Source organism: Passer montanus, unplaced genomic scaffold, assembly GCF_014805655.1.
Source record: "Passer montanus isolate IOZ18808 unplaced genomic scaffold, ASM1480565v1 scaffold158, whole genome shotgun sequence".
In the NCBI taxonomy this organism is placed as follows: Eukaryota; Metazoa; Chordata; class Aves; order Passeriformes; family Passeridae; genus Passer; species Passer montanus.
This window is the reverse complement of record NW_024362938.1, coordinates 864078-875889: the sequence shown is the minus strand read 5'-3', so window position 1 is coordinate 875889 and position 11812 is coordinate 864078. Positions and strand designations below refer to the sequence as shown.

Sequence of the window (11812 nt, the reverse complement as noted above, 5' to 3'; positions counted from 1 at the left end):
GTCCGGCCCCGCGGCAGCGCCCGCACGCCCGGCGAGCAGCGGCGCCTGCGGCGGCACCGCTTCTCCATCAACGGGCACTTCTACAACCACAAGGTGAGCGGGAGCCATGGGATCCAGGGGGATCCAGGGGGATCCAGGGGTCCGGGGGGAACCAGAGATCAAGGAGATCCAGGGATCTGGGGGGGATCCAGGAGATGCAGGGATCTGGGGGATCCAGGGAGCTGGGGGGATCCTGGGATCCCAAGGGATCTGAGGGATCTGGGGTTATGCAGGGGGGATCCAGGGGGAACCGGGGGATCCAGGGATCAGGGGCATCTGGGGGATCCAGGGAGATCCAGGGGGATCTGGGGGGATCCAGGGATCAGGGGGATTGAGGGGGATCTGGGGGGATCCAGGTATGCAGGGGGATCTGGGGGATCCAGAGGGATCCAGGAAGATCCAGAGGGATCTGGGGGGATCCAGGGATCAGGGGGATCCAGGGGATCTGGGGGGACCCAGAGATCCCTGGATCCAGGGGGATCTGGGAGTATCGAGGGGGATCCAGGGGGACCAAGAGGATCCAGGAGGATCTAGGGGAATCCAGGGACCCGGGAGATCCAGGAGGATCCAGTGGGATCCAGGGGATCCAGGGATCAGAGGATCCAGGGGGATCTGGGGGGTTCTGGGGGGATCCAGGGGGTCTGGGGGATCCGGGACGAGGGGGGCAGGCCCCGGGCAGGCCCCCAGTGCCGCCTGTGCCCGCAGACCGCCGTGTTCACGCCCGCCTACGGCTCCGTCACCAACGTGGGGGGTTCGGGGTGGGGGAGGGGCCCCAAAGCCCGGCCGGTGCCACCCGTGCCAAGGCAGGGTCACCCCGCTGTCCCCGGGGGCTCTGAGCCCTGCCCGGCCTGGCCAGGACACAGCCAGGGGGGATTCTGGTGTTATTTTTGTATTCTTGTATTCTTTTTGGGTTTTTTTCCTATTATTTTTGTGTTATTTTTGTATTCTTGTATTATTTTTGTATTATTTTTGTATTATTTTTGTGGTTTTGTATTATTTTTGTATTATTTTTGTGGGTTTGTATTATTTTTGTATTATTTTTGCATTGTTTTTGTATTATTTTTCTATTATTTTTGTATTTTTGTATTATTTTTCTATTATTTTTGTATTATTTTTGTATTTTTGTGTTATGTTTGTATTATTTTTGTATTTATGTATTATTTTTTATTATTTTTGTATTATTGAATTATTTTTTTGTATTATTTTTGTATTATTTTTGTGGGTTTGTATTATTTTTGTATTATTTTTGCATTGTTTTTGTATTATTTTTCTATTATTTTTGTATTTTTGTATTATTTTTCTATTATTTTTCTATTATTTTTCTATTATTTTTCTATTATTTTTCTATTATTTTTCTATTATTTTTCTATTATTTTTCTATTATTTTTCTATTATTTTTGCATTATTTCTGCACTAATTCCCAGCCAGCCCCTCCTCACCCTGGCAGGGTTTATCCCCGGTGAGCAGGGGCTGCTTTGTGGGGTCTGTCCATGAAAACCCCAAATCCCCGGAATTCCCGGAGCTGTCCCGGAGCAGCCCCAGCCCGGGGTGTGCCCGGGGCTCAGCGATTTCCCAGGAATTGTTTCCCAGCATCTCCCCTGAGCCCTCTCCTGCCTCACCCCGAATCCCGCCCCAAACCCGGCATTTTGGGGTGAATTTGGGATTAAGAAACCCTGAGACTTTGGGGGCGCTCAGAGCCACCTCCAGCAGCCAAAATAAATAAACATTGAGTGGCTCTTTTCCCCCATGGTCACAAACATCATTTTTTTTAGGGTTTGCTATAAAATTTTGGGATCTTTGGTTAAATCCACGCAGGGGGTGGGGGCGGCTGGGCTCAGCCCCTCCCCACCATCCTCTTCCTCTCCTCTGCCACCCAGGTGGCCCAGTACATCAAATTCGAGATGCCCACCCTCAGGAGCTTCATCCAGAAGCTGGAGGAGGAGGAGGACCGGGAGGTGAAGAAGCTGAAGCACAAGTGCGTGGGGCTGGGGGGGAAACATCCCAAAAAACCTCATTTGTGCAGCCCCAGCACGGGGGTGATCCTGCCTGGTGATCCCCGGGCTGGGGAAGTGGAGAGGGGGGAAAACAGCAGGGGAAAATCCTCATTTCGGGATTTTTTGTGGGATTTGCCACCCGGTTTTGTGGTGTTTCCTCCCAAAGTGAGGTTGAGCATCCCTGGATTGGGGTTTGCATTATTCCATAACTGAAAAATCAATTTTTTTTTTATCCCTGTGCCTCCCCAGATACTCCACCCCCATTTCAGGATTTTTTTTATGGGATTTGCTGGTTTTTGTGGTGTTTCCTCCCAAAGTGAGGTTGAGCATCCCTGGATTGGGGTTTGCATTATTCCATAACTGAAAAATCAATTTTTTTTAATTTAATCCCCGTGCCTCCCCAGATATCCCATCCTCATTTTGGGATTTTTTATGGGATTTGCTGGTTTTTGTGGTGTTTCCTCCCAAAGTGAGGTTGAGCATCCCTGGATTGGGGTTTGCATTATTCCATAACTGAAAAATAAATTTTTTTTTTTTTTTTTACTCCCTGTTCCTCCCCACATACTTTTTTTTTTTTTTATCCCTGTTCCTCCCCAGATACTCCACCCTCATTTCAGGATTTTTTTTATGGGATTTGCTGGTTTTTGTGGTGTTTCCTCCCAAAAGTGAGGTTTGGCATCCCCGGAGTGGGGTTTTCATTATTCCATGGTTGAAAAATCCTTTTTTTTTTATCCCTGTGCCTCCCCAGATATCCCATCCTCATTTCGGGATTTTTTTTGTGGGATTTGCCACCCAGTTTTGTGGTGTTTCCTCCCAAAGTGAGGTTTGGCATCCCCGGAGTTGGGATTTGCATCATTCCAGGCTTGAAAAATCCTTTTTTTTATTAATATCCCTGTGTCTTCCCAGATACTCCATCCTAATTTCAGGATTTTTTGTGGGATTTGCTGGTTTTTGTGGTGTTCATTCCAAAACTGGGGTTTGGCATCCCCGGGGCGGGATTTGCATCATTCCAGAATTGAAAAATCGATTTATTTTTCATCCCTGTTCCTCCCAGATACTCCACCCTGCGGCTGATGATCGAGCAGAGGCTGGAGGAGATTTCCGAGGGCCCCACGGCCATGTGAGCGCCCCTGGGACGTGCTGCACCAAACCCCCACCCCAAAACCGCTCCCGGTGTCCCCCTGGCTGCCCCCAGCCCCCAGCCCAGCCCCCTCCCCAGGAATCCTCGGGGGCTCTTCCCAGCAAGGCTCTGGCTGGCAGCAGAAACCTCAAATCCCTGGAAAACACAGGGAAAAAAATACAAAAAATGAGAAAAAAGAGGAAATCTGTGAGCAGCTGCCGGAATTGCGGAGCTGGAATTTTGGGGGGCTCGGGTTGGGGATGCCCGAGGTGGCTCCCAGGGAAGGTTCTGCTGCTCGGCAGCAAAACAGCACAAAAAAATCCTCTTTTTTTTATAGAGAAAAGCACATTCCTGCCCCGTCACCGCAATAATTCCCCGGTGTCGGGAGGATTTTATAAATCCAAAGGGTCGGTGAGGTTTTGGGGGGTTAACCCTGACCTGGGGGCTCCTGGAGGCATTTCCAGCCCAGCAGAAAATCCCATTTCCCCAGCCCCGCTGTCATTTGCACTAATATTTAGGGATTTTGAAGCAAACCACGATGTCAAACCTCTCTGGGAGCTGAAAATGCCAAACAGCCCTCGCCGAGAGGGGCAGAGGCAGAAATAAAGAGGATTTTGTTTTCCAAATCCATTCACCAGGAAATTATCCTGGTGAGAGCAGGAAAAATCCTCTTTCTCCCAGGCTAAACCAGCAATACCCATTTTATACCTCGATGTGAACTAAACCTCCGACTTCCTCCCCCTTCCCCTTGAGTTTTTGCAATGCATCTTTGTAAAAAGAAAATTTTTTTAATTATTAATTTTAATTTTAATGGTACCTTTTCCACCTTTGGCTCACGTTGGGGGAAAGTGTTGTACAGCGAGAGGAGCTTTTGGTGTGTTTGAAGGATGATTGTGGCACTGCTGCGTGGATTAACAAGGAAATAAAATAAAATAAAATAAAATAAAATATGTAGCAACTTCATGCAGAGTGAAATCTCCTGAGTCAGAGCCTGGCTTTCCACAATAAATCACTTTTTGTGGATAGAAATGCCATGGAAATGGGTAAAAAATGAGGGGAGAAAGGAAAATCCCAGTGGAGAAGTTCCCCAAGGAGAAACCACCCAGATTTAAACTCCCACCTAAATTTCTGGAGGAATTTTGGGGAACACTGGGCAGGTTTAGGGCCTGGCTTGTCCAAAATCAATCACTTTTTCTGGATAGAAATGGGTAAAAAATGAGATAAAGGAAAAGAATAAATCCTGAATCCCAGTGGAGAAACTCCCCAAGGAGAAACCTCCCAGATTTAATTCCCCACCTAAATTTCTGTCAGATTTTTGGGTCATATTGAGGGTTTAAGGCCTGGCGTGTCCAAAATAAATCACTTTTTTTGTGCATAGAACCACATTAGATATAAGTAAAAAAAGTAAAACCTGTCTGAACCCAAGTGGAGGAGCTCCCAGAGCTCTCCCCTCCCAGATTTAAACTCCCACCGACATTTCTGGGTAATATTGAGGGTTTAGGGCCTGGCTTTCCACAATAAATCACTTTTTGTGGATAGAAATGCCACGGAAATGGGTAAAAAATGAGGGGAGAGAGGAAAATCCCAGTGGAGAAGCTCCCCAAGGAGAAACCACCCAGATTTAAACTCCCACCTAAATTTCTGGAGGAATTTTGGGGAACACTGGGCAGGTTTAGGGCCTGGCTTGTCCAAAATCAATCACTTTTTCTGGATAGAAATGGGTAAAAAATGAGATAAAGGAAAAGAATAAATCCTGAATCCCAGTGGAGAAATTCCCCAAGGAGAAACCTCCCAGATTTAATTCCCCACCTAAATTTCTGGCGGATTTTTGGGTAATATTGAGGGTTTAAGGCCTGGCTTGTCCAAAATAAATAACCTTTTGTGGATAGAACCACTATAGATATAAGTAAAAAAAAGTAAAACCTGTCTGAACCCAAGTGGAGGAGCTCCCAGAGCTCTCCCCTCCCAGATTTAAACTCCCACCGACATTTCTGGGTAATATTGAGGGTTTAGGGCCTGGCTTTCCACAATAAATCACTTTTTGTGGATAGAAATGCCACAGAAAAGGGTAAAAAAATGACATGAGGGGAAAGAATAAATCCTGAGTGCCAGTGGAGAAGCTCCCCAAGGAGAATCTGGGCCACCTCCCAGATTTAAACTCCCACCTAAATTTCTGGTCCATTTTTGGGTAATATTGAGCTCGTTTAGGGCCTGGCTTTCCAAAATAAATCACTTTTTTGTGGATAGAACCACTACAGAAACGAGTAAAACCTGTCTGCACCCAAGTGGAGGAGCTCCCAGAGCTCTCCCCTCCCAGATTTAACCCCCTCCCAAATTTCTGTTGGATTTTGGGGGCACTGGCCAGGATCCGTTTCCCCCCGGGCATTACCCCCCCCGGGATAATTTACCCCCAGTCCCGTGGGTGTCCCCTCCCAGCAGGTGAAAGCCGGGCTGGTTTTTCCCCCTCCCCTCCCGGGGGCAGGATTTGAGCTGAGCCCAGCAGGAACAGCCCGGGCAGAGCCGCGGCAGCCCCGGCGCACGGGTAAGGCAGCAGCTCGCCTTTCTGGGGTGAAAACGGGCGGAATCGGGTCTGGAGAGAGGGGAAATCACTGGGGTTTGTCTGGGACAGAGCTGAGCTGGAGGCTGGCGTGGGCACGGCAGCGCCGGGGTGTTCCCTGCATGGTGATCCCTGAACTTGGGGAGGTGGAGAGGAGGGGGAAACAGGGGGGGGAAATCTTAATTTTGGGGGTTTTTGGTTGTCTGGGACAGAGCTGAGCTGGAGGCTGGCGTGGGCACGGCAGCGCCGGGGTGTTCCCTGCATGGTGATCCCTGAACTTGGGGAAGTGGAGAGGAGGGGAAAATCTTAATTTTGGGGTTTTTTGGTGGGATTTGCTGGTTTTTGCGGTGTTTCCTCCAAAAAGCTTGTCTGGCACAGAGCTGAGCTGGAGGCTGGCGTGGGCACGGCAGCGCCGGGGTGTTCCCTGCATGGTGATCCCTGAACTTGGGGAGGTGGAGAGGAGGGGGAAACAGGGGGGGGAAATCTTAATTTTGGGGGTTTTTGGTGGGATTTGCTGGTTTTTGTGGTGTTTCCTCCAAAAAGTGGGTTTTGGCATCCCTGGAGCGGGGTTTGCATTATTCCATTATTTCCATTATTCCAGGTTTGCATTATTCCAGGGTTGAAAAATCCTTTTTTTATCCCTGTGACTCCCCAGATATTCCATCCTCATTTCGGGGTTTTTTTGTGGGACTTGCTGCCCAGTTTTGTGGTGTTTCCTCCCAAAGTGGGTTTTGGCATCCCTGGAGCGGGGCTTGCATTATTCCATTATTTCCATTATTTCAGGTTTGCATTATTCCATCCTTTTTTATCCCCGTGCCTCCCTGGATACTCCATCCTCATTTCGGGTTTTTTGGTGGGATTTGCTGCCCAGTTTTGTGGTGTTTCCTCCAAGAATGAGGTCTGGCATCCCCACAGTGGGGTTTGCATTTTTCTGGGGTTGAAAAATCCTTTTCTATCCCTGTGCCTCCCCACACACTCCATCCTCATTTTGGGTTTGTTTTTTGGGTTTTTTTGGTGGGATTTTCCACCCGTTTTTGTGGTGTTTGTGCCAACAGCTGGAAGGAGGGGACACTTCTCACTATTTTCCCTAAAATAACCCCAAAAACAGACTGAGAGGGGCAGGAAAATGATGCAAATTAAATGAATTTCTATTTTTGAAGGGCTGGGGTTGGGACGGGCGGGGGGGGCCAGGCCTGGCAGCTTCCAGGGGGGAGAAAATCGCTGACACAGGGATGTCGCTGCCAGGGGGGCTCTGCTTTGTCCCCGGGCTTTTTGTCTTGTCTTTTTGTCTGCCATGGCTCAGCAGCTGCAGCACAATGGGGATGTGTTTGCTCAGCCCCGGGGGAGGGGCGCGGGGGGGTCCCATCCCGAATTTGGGGGTTTTTTGGGGTGGTTTGCCGCGTGGTGCCCACGGCCGCTGCTTGCTGGGAGATTGGGATGAGGTGAAAATGTGAATTAATGGGTTAAATGGCAGGATTCTGGAGTGGGGTGGGTTGGGAGGGGCCTGGAAGGTCAGCCAGAAGAACTCCTCGTTATGGGGGGGGTTGGCTTGGTGCTAATGCCACCGAGTTTGGGGCTTTGAGCTCTGCCTGTGCCACTCGTGGAATCGCACACTCACAGAATTGCACACTCAGAGATTCCCACACTCACAGAATTGCACACTCACAGAATTCCACACTCACAGAACCCCACACTCAGAGATTCCCAGACTCACAGAACCCCAGACTCACAAAATTCCACACTCAGAATCCCAGACTCACAGAATCCCAGACTCACAGAATCCCATACTCATAAAATTACACTCTCAGAACTCCACACTCAGAGATTCCCAGACTCAGCACACTCACAGAATTGCACACTCAGAGATTCCCACACTCACAGAATTGCACACTCACAGAATTCCACACTCACAGAACCCCACACTCAGAGATTCCCAGACTCACAGAACCCCAGACTCACAAAATTCCACACTCAGAATCCCAGACTCACAGAATCCCAGACTCACAGAATCCCATACTCATAAAATTACACTCTCAGAACTCCACACTCAGAGATTCCCAGACTCACAGAACCCCAGACTCACAAAATCACACACAGAATCCCAGACTCACAGAATCCCAGACTCACAGAATTCCACACTCACAGAATTCCCCACTCACAGAATTCCACACCCATAAAACTACACACTCATAAAGTTACACACTCAGAATTACACATTCAGGATTACAAGTCACAGAACCCCAGACTCACAAAATTACAGACTCAGAGAATTCCACACTCACAGAATTCCACACTCAGATTCCCACACTCACAGAACCCCAGACTCACAGAACCCCGCACTCACAGAATTCCACCCTCAGAATCCCAGACTCACAGAATCCCAGACTCATAAAATTACACACTCCCAGAATTCCACACCTCAAAATTCCACACTCAGAGATTCCCACACTCACAGAACCCCACACTCAGAGATTCCCAGATTCACAGAACCCCACACTCAGAGATTCCCACACTCAGAACCCCACACTCAGAGATTCCCACACTCACAGAACCCCACACTCACAGAACCCCACACTCAGAGATTCCCACACTCAGAGATTCCCACACTCAGAGATTCCCACACTCACAGAACCCCCCACCCACACAACCCCCAGCTCAGAACCCCCCATCCTCACAGACCAATCTCCACCAACCACCCACAGACCCCTCGCAAACCCCCCCAAAATCCGGAAAACCCCTTCGAGCTCACCAAGACCCCACCGGTACGGCATGGGGGTGCTGGGGCGCCCGCGGCCGTCCCGCCTGGGCCACGGCGTGCCGGCGGGCAGGCAGCCGCAGGGGGCCGGGGGCTTCCACGCCGGGGGGTGGCCCGAGCTCGGGGGGAAGCGGGGAGCCCCCAGCAGAGCCCCCCGAGAGAGGGGAGCCGGCCTCGGGCTCGCCCTGCTGCTGGCGTGCGGAGCCTGCCTGGTGAGCCACGGGATGCAGCGCTGAGGGGACCCCGGGACCCCCCCGGGACCCCCGGGACCCCTCCCGGGCACCCCCGGGACCCCCGGCCCGCGTTTCGGGGAGAATTGACTTTCCTGGGGGAGTGGATGTGGCTTGGGGAGGTGGGAGAGGCGCTCCCGGGGCCGGATCCAGAACCTCACCCGGGACCGGGTGGATCCTGCGAGACCCAGCCAGGACCGGGGGGATCCCGTGAATCCAGCCGGGACTGGATGGATGCTGCAAACCCACCCGGGACCGGATGGATCCTGCAATTCCACCCGGGACCAGAGGGATCCCGTGAACCCATCCAGGACCGGAGGGATCCCACAAACCCCCCCGGGACCGGAGGGATCCCACAAACCCACCCCGGACTGGATAGATCCTGCAAACCCACCCGGGACCGGATGGATTCTACAAACCCACCCGGGACCTGATGGATGCTGCAATTCCACCCGGGATGGGGTGGATCCCGTGAATCCAGCCGGGACCAGAGGGATCCCGTGAACGCTCCCGGGACCTGATGGATTCCACAAACCCACCCGGGACTGGAGGGATCCTGTGAACCCACCCAGAACTGGATAGATCCTGCAGTTCCACCCGGGACGAGATGAATTCTGCAAACCCACCCAGGACCGGAGGGATCCTGCAATTCCACCCGAGACTGGTTGGATCCCACAGACCCACCCGGGAGCGGAGGGATCCCAGCCGGGACAGGACCTGTGCGATCAAACCCATCCCTGCCAGGACCTGTGGAAGCGATGCCGGCTCTCGGCTCACCCAGAGCCGCTCCTTGCCCCGAAGAGCGGCGGGACTGCGGGGAGGGGGCTGCGGGCTGGCAAAGGGGGGCTCAGCCCCGCAATAAAGTTTGGCCTTGAGACATGCGCTGATTTTAACCAAACCCGCGGGTTTTGGCCCTGGGAATCTCCGAGGGGGTTGCGCTGCTCCAGGTGAGAGAGAAGCCAAATGCAGGAATTTCCCGGCTCCGGGGCAGCACAAAGCCGGGGATTGGAGCGGATTTTTGGGATGTTCACCCGGCTCGGACGGGAGATGGAGCTGTTGGCCCGGGATTCCCAGCCCGCAGGGATAAAACCAGCCCCGGCCGAGGTCTGGGCTCCCGGCGCACCCCGAGCCTCTAAATCAGAATATTCCTCCTCCAGCTCCCCGCAAACCGGGCACTGGGCACCAAAATTCCCCTTTTTAGGGCTTTTTCCAGGCAGGAAAAACGTACTGGGCTGGTCTGCCCGGGTGGGGGGAGGTTTATTCGGGGAGATGGGGGGTGCCAGGGGCTGTGTGATGAGAGAGTGGGAGAAAACCCTAAAAAAAAACACCTCAGATTTTATGGTATTTACAGTTTGGGGGGGTATTTACAGTTTGGGGGGTATTTGGGGGGATGCCAAGGGCTGTGTGATGAGAGAGTGGGAGAAAACCCTAAAAAAAAACACCTCAGATTTTATGGTATTTACAGTTTGGGGGGGTATTTACAGTTTGGGGGGTATTTGGGGGGATGCCAAGGGCTGTGTGATGAGAGAGTGGGAGAAAACTCTAAAAAAATATCAGATTTTATTGTATTTACACTTTGGGGGAGTTTTTACATTTTGAGGAGATTTTACACTTTGGGGGGTATTTAAACTTTGGGGAGTTTTTACACTTTGGGGGAGTTTTTACATTTTGGGGTGTATTTACATTTTGGGGGGGGTATTTATATTTTGGGGGATATTTACATTTTGGGAGGGTATTTACATTTGGGGGAGTTTTTACATTTTTGGGGTGTATTTATATTTTGGGGTGCATTTATTACCACCCTGGTAATTCAGAAACTCCTCTGTGCGTGGCTCCTGTGCACACTGCAGGGTTTGGAGTATTTAGCTCATTAATTCATTAATTTCTCTGCTTCAGCAGATCACTGCAGAGGGGTAATTTGATCCAGCTGTCCTTAAAGGACACAAGGGTTCAGAGTGTCACCCCACTTGGGTGTTCCCAGAGCCAGGAAAGTTCTGACCTTCCCTGCTGAGCTCCAGAAATCCCCGTGGAGGGTTAAAAAACCGGGGGGCTGCGTGTGCAGGGAGAGGAAAATGTTATTTTTGAGCTCCTCAATGTGTTTCCCATGACTGGGAGGGAGGGAGTTGAAGGTTTTGGGGTTAAAAATGAGAAATTTGTAGTGAAACCCTCCCCCGGGGAGTTCACGGTGCAAGTGCTGGGTGCCTCCTCCTGGAAATACCCACGAGTTCATCCCAGGAAATGTGGGGGTTTAAAACGAATCAATTTGTTCCCTTCCTTTGGACGAGGTGAAGATTTTCCTTGCTGCTTTTGGGGGAATTTCTCCTCCTCCCACGGGGCCGCAGCTGGTCAGAGCCGGGGCTGTCGGAGGAGGGGTCCTGCCGGTGTGAAATGCAAATAAATGGAAATAAATGGAAATAAATCCCTTGGAGACGGATCGGCACCGAGCTCCGGGGGTTCTGCCCGGGGCCGCTCAGGTGAGAGCGCACCTGCAGGGCTGGGAGCGCACCTGGGGCCGGGCTGGGACAGCTGGGAGTGCTCTGGAGAAGGGAAATTCCAGGGAGAGCTGGGAATGTTCAAATGGAGAAGGGAAATTCCAGGGAGAGCTGGGAATGTTCAAATGGAGAAGGGAAATTCCAGGGAGAGCTGGGAATGTTCATCTGGAAAAGGGAAATTCCAGGGGGTGATGGGAATGTTCCCCTGGAGAAGGGAAGGATCCAGGGAGAGCTTCCAGCACATTCCAGGCCCTGCAGGGGCTCCAGGAGAGCTGGATTTGGGATAAGGGATGGAGGGACAGGACACAGGGAATGGCTTCCCACTGGGAAAGGGGAGATCTGATGGGATTTTGGGATGGAATGAGGGTGGAGGAGCGGGGATGGAATTCCCAGAGCAGCTGGAAGTGCCCCACATCCCTGGAGGTGCCCCAGGCCAGGCTGGAGCCCCTGGGACAGCGGGAGGTGTCCCTGCCATGGCAGGGGTGGCACTGGATGGGATTTAAGGTAGCTCCCAACCCAAACCACTCCAGAATCCCACAACAAAGTGTCCAGAATCCCACAATAAAGTGTCCAGGATCCCAGGATGAAGCAGGGCTTGGGTCGGGCTTAACGCCACCGAAACAGC

General features: G+C 51.6%; 1 long non-coding RNA gene across 1 annotated transcript; it reads left to right on the top strand.

Moving 5' to 3' along the window:
- Positions 1-1805: 1805 nt before the first annotated feature.
- LOC120499141 lies at positions 1806-4114 on the top strand. Its single transcript, XR_005626810.1, has 2 exons — positions 1806-2014; positions 3088-4114. It is a non-coding gene; the product is annotated as an uncharacterized LOC120499141 (long non-coding RNA).
- The last annotated feature ends 7698 nt before the right edge of the window (positions 4115-11812 follow it).